Raw genomic sequence first — 11482 nt, 5'->3', positions numbered from 1 at the left:
CCAAGTGTTAAGAGAAAGGGACATTCGAGCGCTATATCTCTCTTATAAACCTTGGGGTTTCTAACTATAGTATTTGATTAGTCCTTCATAGTGATAACTAAAGAGAATCAACCATATCCTTAGCTATATTACCCAATTAAGAGGTACACAAGGGTGGTCTCCCCAGATGTTGTGTCTGATATACTAAATTGATAAACAAATGAAATGTTGTATAAAAGGTTTCAAATATTATAAGAAGGCTTTTTATATGGTTGAGAGAATGTGGAAGATCGAATCCATAAACAATGTATTTTTCAAAAAATATTACTTGCAAGGTATCAAGAAGGAATGTAGTGTTCATTGAATTAACCCCATTTATATTCCATATATGTATACTTCTTAGTCATATTTTTAATAAATTATGAATAATGACCTAGATTGGATCGTTGTATTATTTGTCATCTATTTTGACGCTTATACAGTGAAAAAATTGAAGGAACTAACCTGTAGGCTCATTTTGATGGTGCATCGTGGTTTGGAGAATTGTGGTCTAAAACTTTTGGAGTCATTTTGAGGCATTAAATGACATTTTGGGGTCAAACAATTCTCCCTTGTGCTGAAACCTTGAGCATTGTTTTACACTCAAAGATGTTGCTAATGGTGTAAGAAAAACATCAAATGGAGTTCATTCAAAAGTTACACCTCTCATAAGCATACCTATTTTGTTGACCACCATGGTATGAGAGGATGCCACATTAGCCTCATTACTCATGCATAGCAAGCTAGCCACATGTGAAATTTCAACAAGACTCTAAAGGTTTAAATCACAACTCTAGCTAAGGGTTGAGGGAGTCAAATCTTACACCTAGATGGCTATCAAGCCATGTTAAACAATGGGCCACTAGGAGGAATAGGAGTTCCATCATGTGTTATTGTATTTTATTCCATAGTTGAGAATACAACTAGGAGTGAGAAGTTAGAGAGAAAAATGTATGAAGTTAATTTTTTCTAGCAACCTTAGATGCCATAAGTCTTAGCTAACTTTAGAGAGATTAGCTCTTTCTTTATACTTGCGTATTTTCCATACTAGAAAAGAGAGAGTAGGGCGTCTTCACCTTTCAGCCCTCTTTTTCTTCCATAAAGATATCCCACAGAAAAAGTTGTGTCTATTGTAGATGTGTAGAGTGTATGTTTCTTTGTACTTGCATATTTTCCATACTAGAAAAGAGAGAGTAGAGCATCCTCAATTTTTAGCCCTACTTTTCTCCCACTTACATGTGATCATTTTATCATTTAAATAGAAAACTAGTTATTAACTTTATTATATATATTTCACTTATCAATTTTGTTGTGACAAACTATTTCACTATAATAACTACAAAACTTTACAAATTAAATACCAAAACTTTGTATCCATAAACATTCACATTTCGCTAACAAACAAATAATAACATTAGAAAACATTATAAATTTAAATTTATTAAATAAATAATGTGTTGATAGGATTTCCATAAACATTTTAATATCACTAACATAAAATAGCATTATAAATTTAAATTTATTAAAAAAATAATGTGTTGATATGATTTCTATAAACATTTATAAATATTAAAATAATGTATTAATACTTTTCAAAATATATTAATAATATTAAAAATTTAGAATTAAAAAATAAGTTTTATAATTTAAAAAATAATATTTATAAAAATGAAATAAATCATCCATCTTATAAAAATATAAAATAAACCCATGGGAAAATAAATAAATTAATGACTTCAAAATACATTTACCATATTCCTGCCCTCAGCCGCAGAGTGCAGGGATAATTCAATAACTTGTTTCTCACTGAAAGAATTGTGTACGTATGGTACGAGGGAAGTGTAAGAAATAATAAGGATCGTTGATAACGTGTTCCTAATATACGGATGGTGCCAATATATATGATAAAGAATAAAACACACCATGCAATACCTCGTATAAATACGATCTTAATATGATTTCATAATTTTCTGTTATCATCACAGATTGCAGTGATAGAAACGAAAGGGCTGTCAACTATTTCACGACACATTTCCATTTCGCCAATCATCTATTGGATAAAAAAACTATGGAATAAGGGGAAAGTTGGCACAATCCTATTATCTGTTTGGGTTAGATAAGGTTGACAAAAATATTTATTCAGATAAATACTGTGAGATTTATTTTGACGAAAGTCTAAGTAGATAGTAAATATCCTATAAGACTCTACAGTGGAGTGGAGCGAGTATCACTGTTGTCGCCTTGATGTGCAGGAGGTTCTGTTTCCGAGAAGAAACGGATGAAACTGTCGGGTTTTAAGGAAAAGTTCTGCAGAGATAGGGGTAGTGGGGGAGGAGGAGGCACATCTACAATTCCTTCCAATATCTGCACCACTTGACTCATCGATGGCCTCGCATCTTCGTCATCCTGTATGCACCATCCTCCCACGATGGCAGCCCTCTTCACCTGCTCCGCGTCTGCATTGGCCATCAAATTCTTGTCAATCACTTCCATGTCGTTTCCCCTGTTGATCTGCATTACAGCCCACGTAGGGAAGAAGAGCTCGTTGGATTGCAAGACCCCGCCCACGTTTCTCCGGCCTGCAATGTCATGCCCAAGCTGTAGACGTCGGCCTTGGTAGTAATGGGCAGACCGGCCAGCCATTCGGGGGCCAGGTACCCTCTGGTTCCTCTCATGGTCGTAAGGACCTTACTGTAATCTCTGCCCAACAGCTTCGCCAGCCCGAAATCAGCCAACTTGGGGCAGAAATTGGAATCCAAGAGGATGTTTTCCGGCTTGATGTCGCAGTGGATGATGCAGTCCCTGCTCTCCTGTGCAAGTAATTGATTCCCTGAGCAGTCCCCAGCGCGATGCTGAAACGTGTTTTCCAGTCCAGCAACTTGTTCTCGATCTGATCATTGTTCTGGGTTTTGTGGAATAAGAAGGAGTTGAGGGAGCCATTGGACATGTATCTGTACACCAACAGCCTACCGGAGCCCTCTGTGCAAAATCCCCGCAGACGAACCAAATTAATATGATGTGTGGTTCCAATGGTGCTCACCTCCATGCGGAACTGCTTCTCTCCTTGGCTCACACCCTCCAATTTCTTAACCGCCACCAGAGAGCCGTCTGTTAGGGTCCCCTTGAATACGGAACCAAAACCCCCGCCTCCCAGGCGCTCAGAAATGTTCTTCGTTGCATTCTGCAGAGCTCTATAACTGAATACAATAAGCGTTCCCAGCGCGTATTCTGTTGCAGCCGATCGCGATCGCCTGCAACACCAGAGAAGAAGTAAAACAAGGGCCAGAATTGCAACCAGCCCACCCACGATACCGCCCACTAAGCCGGCAAGATGTGTTGTCTTCTTTTTGGAATTAGAGGAATCTGGCAAATCAGAGGCATCTAACCGAAGAAACAGAGATTTCCCATTGGAGGTATCGTACATATTTAACAATTCACCGAACCACATTACACACTGGTACGAACTACCGCTAAAAACATAGGCAAATGCCTTGCACGAGCAATTGCTGAGGCAAGCTTCCTGGCCCTGCCCCTGCCCTTTGTATTGAAACCGTTGAGGGGGCATAGATTGGACAAACAATTCCACAAACCCGTCATGGCTGCATCGTAGCGGCGTCTTTCGAACACAGCCGCTGGACGACTGTTGAGATTCCCATTCGCGCCTGTTTCTGGGGATAAAGCCCGCCACGCAGTTGCAGGACTGAACATTGTTACCGTTACACAATCCATAAGGCCCGCACGCAGCATACACGTTGCATTGATCTCTGGGCTGTTGCCATATCATGCTAGCGTTATGGACGTTCGGATTTCTCCGGACTGGTCCATAACGAAACTGGACAGTTATGTGAATCCATGCATTACAGAATAAGTGAAATACTTGTACGAACCGTTATTGTAAAATTCGAAATTGTACATGTAATTTGTCGACATCTCGGCAACATTGCTGAAAATTCTGCCGTTCCAAACACCACTCTCCCAGTATTTTATGTGATTCTTCCACAGCAGTACATACTGGTTGGCTCCATTTGGATCCATTTGAAGAGTGAAGTGTTAGAAATCTGCAGTTTCTAAATCTTAATGTGACCCGATTAAAGCATTAAAGCGTTAAAAGCGTTAAAAGCATTAAAGCATTAAAGCGTTGAATTGGTATATGATGGACGTACCAGATTTAGTGTTAAATAATATAAAAAGGATTGGGTCCTCTCTCCCCGTGCTAAGAGTCGCATTCTTCTCCATCAAGAAGCGCATAAAGAAACAGGGCTAGAAAGAGAAACCGAATTCTGAGAAGAAGAGTAGGAGTCAGAAAAAAGTAGATGGCAGCCATTACATCTTCCGCTGTTAATCAAGGTATGTCATAGATCATATTAAGTTTTGTTTGTGAAATATTCGGTATTGATGATCTTTGGGCTGTTAATTTGAATTGTTCATAATTAATCAAGAAAGATCGCAAATGTAAAATAACTTTTACATTTGGTATCAGAGCCACCAATCAATAACTGAATATTTCCTATGATTGCAATTGATCTGTTCTGTGCTTTACTCATGATGTTAATCAAATCCTGCGCATGCTTCACAACGAAACTAATCAAGATTCGTTTCGCCCATCGTGGGTTAAGATTCGTGATCCGACCGTCGGATATAAAGTTTTCGACCTTTCTTTACAATCTCAGAGTTTTTAGGGTCTTTTCGTGCATCATTTACTGTTTTGGCTTTGCACGATTAAAATTTACTGGTACAAAATAATTGTTTGGAATTTGGGCATAAAAGTAATTATTCTGTGACTGATTGTTTTGCATAAAGTATGTGTTATAAATCATTTATGCACATGAGATTTATGATTTTGTTAATCACCAAAGTGGTCAAAATCAGAATAATCATTTAGTGCATAAGTGACATAATGATTATTGATAGAAATTGCTAGTTATAATAATACCAATTAAAACTGGAGTCACTAATGATAGAACCTCAGAACTTACCCAAAGGAAAGTCTTGTTCTATAACTAGTTGACATGATGAGGTTTAATAGATATTTTGATTAAATAAATATTGATCATCCAAAGATGTCAGTTCTATTTAATTGAATATATTTATTACCTACTTATGTTTTGGTATTTAATTATGTTAAGTATAAGATAGTATCTACCCAAAGGAGTACTATATTATACTATTATGTCTACATCTGAATCGCGTTAGTTATGAGCTTATAGTTATTTCATTTTTTAATTTGCAGGAGTTCCCATGAATACACGTGCTTCATCTGTTACATTGTTCACTGGTGTTAATTTTTCTGAATGGAGAGAACAAGACAATTTCCATTTAGGTGTTCAGGATCTTGACTTGGCACTCCTTGAGGATAAACCTGCTGCTCTTACAAAAGATAGTACTGAGGCAGAAAAATCACACCATAAAGCATGGGAATGCAGTAACAGATTGAGCCTTATGTTTATTAAGATGACTGTTGCTAACAACATCAAGTCAAAAATTCCACAAACAGAAAGTGCTAAGGAATATATGCAGTCTGTGGAAGAGCGTTTTCGTTCAGCTGATAAGTCACTCGCTGGTACTCTTATGGCAGAACTCACGACCATGAAGTTTGATGGGTCGCGAACTATGCAAGAGCACATTATAGAGATGACTAATCTTGCAGCAAGGTTAAACTCCCTGGGACTTACAGTAGAGGATTCTTTTCTTGTCCAGTTCATCCTGAACTCGCTACCTTCTGAATATGGACCTTTTCAGATTAACTATAACACTATAAAGGATAAGTGGAATGTTAATGAATTGGCAAGTAGACTTGTTCAGGAAGAAGGACATTTGAAAAATCAAGTGAATCACTCAGTAAGTTTTGTGAGTAATAAAGTTGGTAAAGAAAAGAAAGGAAAATCAAGTCATTTCAAGAAGAAAAAGGCACCTGCTAAGAATGGGCAGAATAAGGAAAAGAAGGAACTAAAGGATGTTCAATGTCATTTCTGTAAAAATAAAGGACATTATCAAAGTGACTGTCCGAAAAGGAAAGCTTGGTTCGAAAAGAAAGGTAATTATCTATCTTTCGTATGTTTTGAATCAAATTTAGTTGAAGTTCCCATTAATACATGGTGGCTTGATACTAGTGCTACAACTCATGTTTCCAATAATATGCAGGGATTTCTTATGATCCGAACCATAAATCCAAATGAAGATCGTTTTCTCTTTATGGGAAACGGAATGAAATCTTCAATTGAAGGCATTGGGACTTATCGTCTAATTCTAGAAAGTGGATATGTATTAGACTTATACAGTACCCTTTATGTACCTTCATTATCTAGAAACCTTATTTCCGTAAGTAAGTTGGATAATTCTGGTTTTAGATGTATGATTGGATCTGGTTGTTTTGATTTATATAAGAATACTGATAATGTTGGTTCTGGTATTCTAATTGATGGTTTATATAAATTGAAACTGAATGACACTTATGCGAATTCCTTGTTGAATGTAGTAAATAATGTTGGATGTAAACGTAGCATGGTGAATGAAAATTCTGCTTTCTTGTGGCATAAAAGACTAGGTCATATATCCAAAGAAAGAATGATGAGACTAGTAAGTAATGAAATTTTGTCAAATTTGGACTTTAGTGATCTAGAATTATGTGTGGATTGTATTAAAGGTAAACAAACCAAACATAATAAGAAAGGAGCCACCAGAAGCAGCCAGCCTCTTGAAATAATACACACTGATATTTGCGGACCTATGGACACTCCAGCCTTTAATGGAGAAAAGTATTTCATCACTTTTATTGACGATTTTTCCCGTTATGGTTATGTCTATTTGCTTCATGAAAAATCTCAATCTGTGAATGTCCTTGAGACGTTTGTAAAGGAAATTGAGAGGCAATTAGATAAAAAGGTGAAAATCATAAGGTCTGATAGAGGTGGTGAATATTATGGTAAATATAATGAGTCAGGCCAGTGTCCAGGTCCATTTGCAAAATTCCTCGAAAGTCATGGCATATGTGCACAATACACAATGCCAGGTACACCACAGCAAAATGGTGTAGCAGAAAGGCGCAATAGGACGTTAATAGATATGATTAGGAGTATGATGTCAGATTCTACACTACCTAAGAATTTGTGGTCGTATGCTCTCAAAACCGCTAATTATTTGTTGAATAGGGTTCCTAGTAAAGCTGTTCAAAAGACTCCTTTTGAGTTATGGACTAACAGGAAACCTAGCTTAAGACACCTGCATGTTTGGGGTTGTCCAGCGGAAGCGAGAATTTGTAATCCACATGAAAAGAAATTAGATTCTCGAACGATCAGTGGGTATTTTTTAGGTTACCCTGACAAATCTAAAGGGTACGTGTTTTACTGTCCTAATCATAGTCCAAGAATTGTAGAAACTGGTAATGCAAGATTCATTGAGAATGGTGAAGTCAGTGGGAGTACTCGAAGAGAAATAGTAGAAATAAAGGAAACAAGGGTAAATGTTACATTGCCTAGAATAGTTCCTCCATCTACTATTACTCCAAATGTTGTTCCAGCTGTTGTAGAACAGCATGATGATAATGAACAACATATAAATGAAGAAGTACTTCCTGAAGGAAATGACTTACATAATGCTGATATGCATGAACCACAACAAGTAGCATTAAGAAGACCTCAAAGAAATCGTAGGTCAGCTATTTCTGATGATTATGTGGTTTATATGCAAGAATCAGATTATGATATTGGAATCAATAAGGATCCAGTTTCGTTTTCACATGTTGTAGAAAGTAAAGAGTCAAAGGAATGGATTAATGCCATGAAAGAAGAACTGAAATCCATGCAACAGAATGAAGTTTGGGATCTCGTTGAGTTACCACATGGCTGTAAAAGAGTCGGATGCAAATGGGTTTTTAAAACCAAACACGACTCTAGTGGTAATATCGAACGGTATAAAGCTAGACTTGTTGCTAAGGGTTACACTCAAAAAGATGGTGTTGATTACAAGGAGACATTTTCTCCTGTTTCGAAAAAGGACTCACTAAGAATAATAATGGCATTAGTAGCTCATTATGATTTGGAGTTGCATCAAATGGATGTGAAAACAGCCTTTCTGAATGGAGATTTTGATGGGGATGTTTACATGGATCAACCTGAGGGTTTTTCTATAGAAGGTAAAGAACAATTGGTGTGTAAACTTAAGAATTCAATATATGGGCTTAAACAAGCATCCCGACAATGGTATATTAAGTTCAATACCATTATTACATCCTTTGGTTTTAAGGAAAATACGGTTGATCACTGTATATACCAAAAGATCAGTGGGAGCAAGTTTATTTATCCGGTCCTTTATGTTGATGACATCTTGCTTGCTACAAATAATTTAAGTATATTGCATGAGACTAAGGAATTTCTCTCAATGAACTTTGAAATGAAAGATATGGGAGAGGCATCCTATGTGATTGGAATAGAAATATTCCGTGATCGATCACAAGGAATATTGGGATTGTCTCAGAAAGGATATGTCGAAAGGATTCTAGAGAGATTTGGAATGAGTAAATGTTCACCTGGGACAGTTCCTGTACAGAAAGGTGATAAATTCAGTCTCATGCAATGTCCTAAGAATGATGTTGAACGAAAGGAAATGGAATCAATTCCATATGCATCTGTTAATGGTAGCCTGATGTATGCTCAAACCTGTACTAGACCGGATATCAGCTTTGCGGTCGGTATGTTAGGGAGGCATCAAAGTAATCCAGGAAGGGAACATTGGCAAGCTGCAAAGAAAGTTTTGAGGTACTTACAAGGCATGAAAGATTACATGCTCATGTATAGAAGATCCAATGAATCGGAGGTGATCGGATATAGCGATTCAGATTTTGCTGGATGCATCGATACTATAAAATCGACTTTTGGTTACCTGTTTATGTTTGCTCAAGGTGCCATATCATGGAAAAGTGTGAAACAGACTATCGTTGCTTCATCCACTATGGAGGCAGAATTTGTGGCATGTTTTGAAGCCACAATTCATGCATTATGGTTGCGGAACTTTATTTCAGGACTTGCGGTTGTCGACACCATTAGCAAGCCGCTGAAAATTTATTGTGATAACTCTGCAGCAGTATTTTTCTCAAAGAACGACAAGTACTCTAAAGGTGCCAAACACATAGATCTGAAGTATCTTGTTGTGAAAGATGAGGTTCAGAGACAAAGAGTGTCAATCATGCACATCAGGACAGAACTTATGATTGCAGACCCTTTGACAAAAGGGTTACAACCAAGACAATTTAAGGAACATGTTCAAAGAATGGGTCTTGGTTGTATTAATAATAATTGATGTGTGACATTCTGAGCTCTTTTATGTGTTTCTGATATACAATTATGTGTCTCTTGTTTTAATATAGTAGTACGTATTTTATGTAATTTTAAACAAGAAAGAGTCTTATAAAGATATTATGTTTAATCATTATGATATAAGACATTATGTGGACCATTATGTTGTTTTATATAAATTATGAGTATGAATTGATGGTTTAGTATATGGAAGGAAATGCATTGAATTAATAGTGCACAACCGCCATAACTCTCAGCAATTTATCATAGTATGATGTTCAACACTTAATATTATGAATAGTCGGGTCAAGTGGGAGAATGTTAGAAATCTGCAGTTTCTAAATGTTAATGTGACCCGATTAAAGCATTAAAGCGTTAAAAGCGTTAAAAGCATTAAAGCATTAAATCATTAAAGCGTTGAATTGGTATATGATGGACGTACCAGATTTAGTGTTAAATAATATAAAAAGGATTGGGTCCTCTCTCCCCCTGCTAAGAGTCGCATTCTTCTCCATCAAGAAGCGCATAAAGAAACAGGGCTAGAAAGAGAAACCGAATTCTGAGAAGAAGAGTAGGAGTCAGAAGAAAGTAGATGGCAGCCATTACATCTTCCGCTGTTAATCAAGGTATGTCATAGATCATATTAAGTTTTGTTTGTGAAATATTCGGTATTGATGATCTTTGGGCTGTTAATTTGAATTGTTCATAATTAATCAAGAAAGATCGCAAATGTAAAATAACTTTTACATGAAGAGCCCCGGACTTGGATCCCAAGGGTCCCTCCACGACGTCAACCTCTGCCTTACAGTGATCTTCATCCCTGGCAACCACGTATTTCCCGGATGATCGAATCTCTCCCAAATGTATTCAGAAGCATTCTCGGCACTCACCACGACCAAGTTGCCAGAATCCATAATCACAGCCGAAGAGGGCTTCTTCCCGTTTGCCTCGGAGGACCAGAAAATGGATCCCCCATAAGACAGAAGGAGACTCCCATCTTCTCTGAGATTGAAAACGGCGGACGTATTCTGCAGTGGGCGTTCTCTGTTGGCCACCCAAGCAATTGTCTGTTGTGTGGCGGTGGCATACCAAATACCCACGTACCATTTCTTAACATTATTGTTGGTGAGATTGAAGAATCCCAATTTGAAAACACCATTCTTAGAAATTCTGGTCTGGCTACCAGTCAGAGAGGCGCCTAACACTATACTATCAGAAGATACATCAGCTGCATCGCCTGCCTTTACCAGAAGCAGCAGCAGCGAAAAACAAACACAAGAGAGAATCTGGGAGAGTTGCCCTCTCATCCAATTTCCGCACCTCATTCTAAAATCCATGAGTCGCTCTGCTGCTTACCCCATACTCTGCATCTCTTTATAATGCGCGTATGTTTATTGGGGTTACCCCGACTCTGAATGTTCAACTACAATAGTAAGTCAATACAATACGTAATACCTCGACTAATCTTGCAATGACTATAATACCAATACGCGTCTAGAAACCCAGAATCAAAATGCGTGGACTGTCCTCGACCTGACTTTTATTTTATGACATAGTTTTAGAAAATGGATCCCCCATAAAACAGACGGTAATACTTTAGACTCATTTGCAATGACTATAATACCAATACGGGTCTAGAAACCCAGAATCAAACTGCGTGGACTGTCCCTTATTTTATGACATAATTTTAGAAAATGGATCCCCATAAAACAGATGTTGAGGTTAAGTTGATTGCAGATTCACTGAATACTTGGGAATCTGATGAATAAAATTGACCGTGCTTTGCCCGCGCCATGTTAGTCGGATTCCCGAATATTTAAAGATCTTCTGTGAGATTGAAAATGGCGGACGTGTTCTGCAGTGGGCGTTCTCTGTTGGTCACCCAAGCAATTCTCTGTTGTGTGGCGGTGGCATACCAAATACCCACATACCATTTCTTAACATTATTGTTGGTGAGCACCCAGATGCGGGTGAAATCAATGTGTCAATGTTTCACAGGACAGATGGAGGCGCCTGGTACTGTCAGATGCAGACCCGCGCGATTATCCAGAAGCTTAATTGGTTGATGAGTGTGACACTCCAACGGCTCACTCAATTCTTGAGGGATCATTTGCAGAGCAAAAGATTTAGCATGCTCTCTGCATTTACTACTAGTCCCATCCAAGGTATGGCTT

The 11482-nt window shown here is 37.7% G+C and overlaps 1 pseudogene; it reads right to left on the bottom strand.

Annotated features, from left to right (window-relative positions):
• Positions 1–2223: 2223 nt before the first annotated feature.
• On the bottom strand, positions 2224–10639 carry LOC149232499 (G-type lectin S-receptor-like serine/threonine-protein kinase At2g19130 pseudogene; annotated as a pseudogene).
• Positions 10640–11482: the final 843 nt, after the last annotated feature.

This window comes from Pinus tabuliformis, chromosome J, assembly GCF_031772625.1.
Source record: "Pinus tabuliformis cultivar Carrire ecotype Pingquan chromosome J, CPIR1, whole genome shotgun sequence".
Classification (NCBI taxonomy): domain Eukaryota; kingdom Viridiplantae; phylum Streptophyta; class Pinopsida; order Pinales; family Pinaceae; genus Pinus; species Pinus tabuliformis.
Note: the sequence above shows the minus strand (reverse complement) of the source record. Positions and strands in the feature narration are given on the sequence as shown.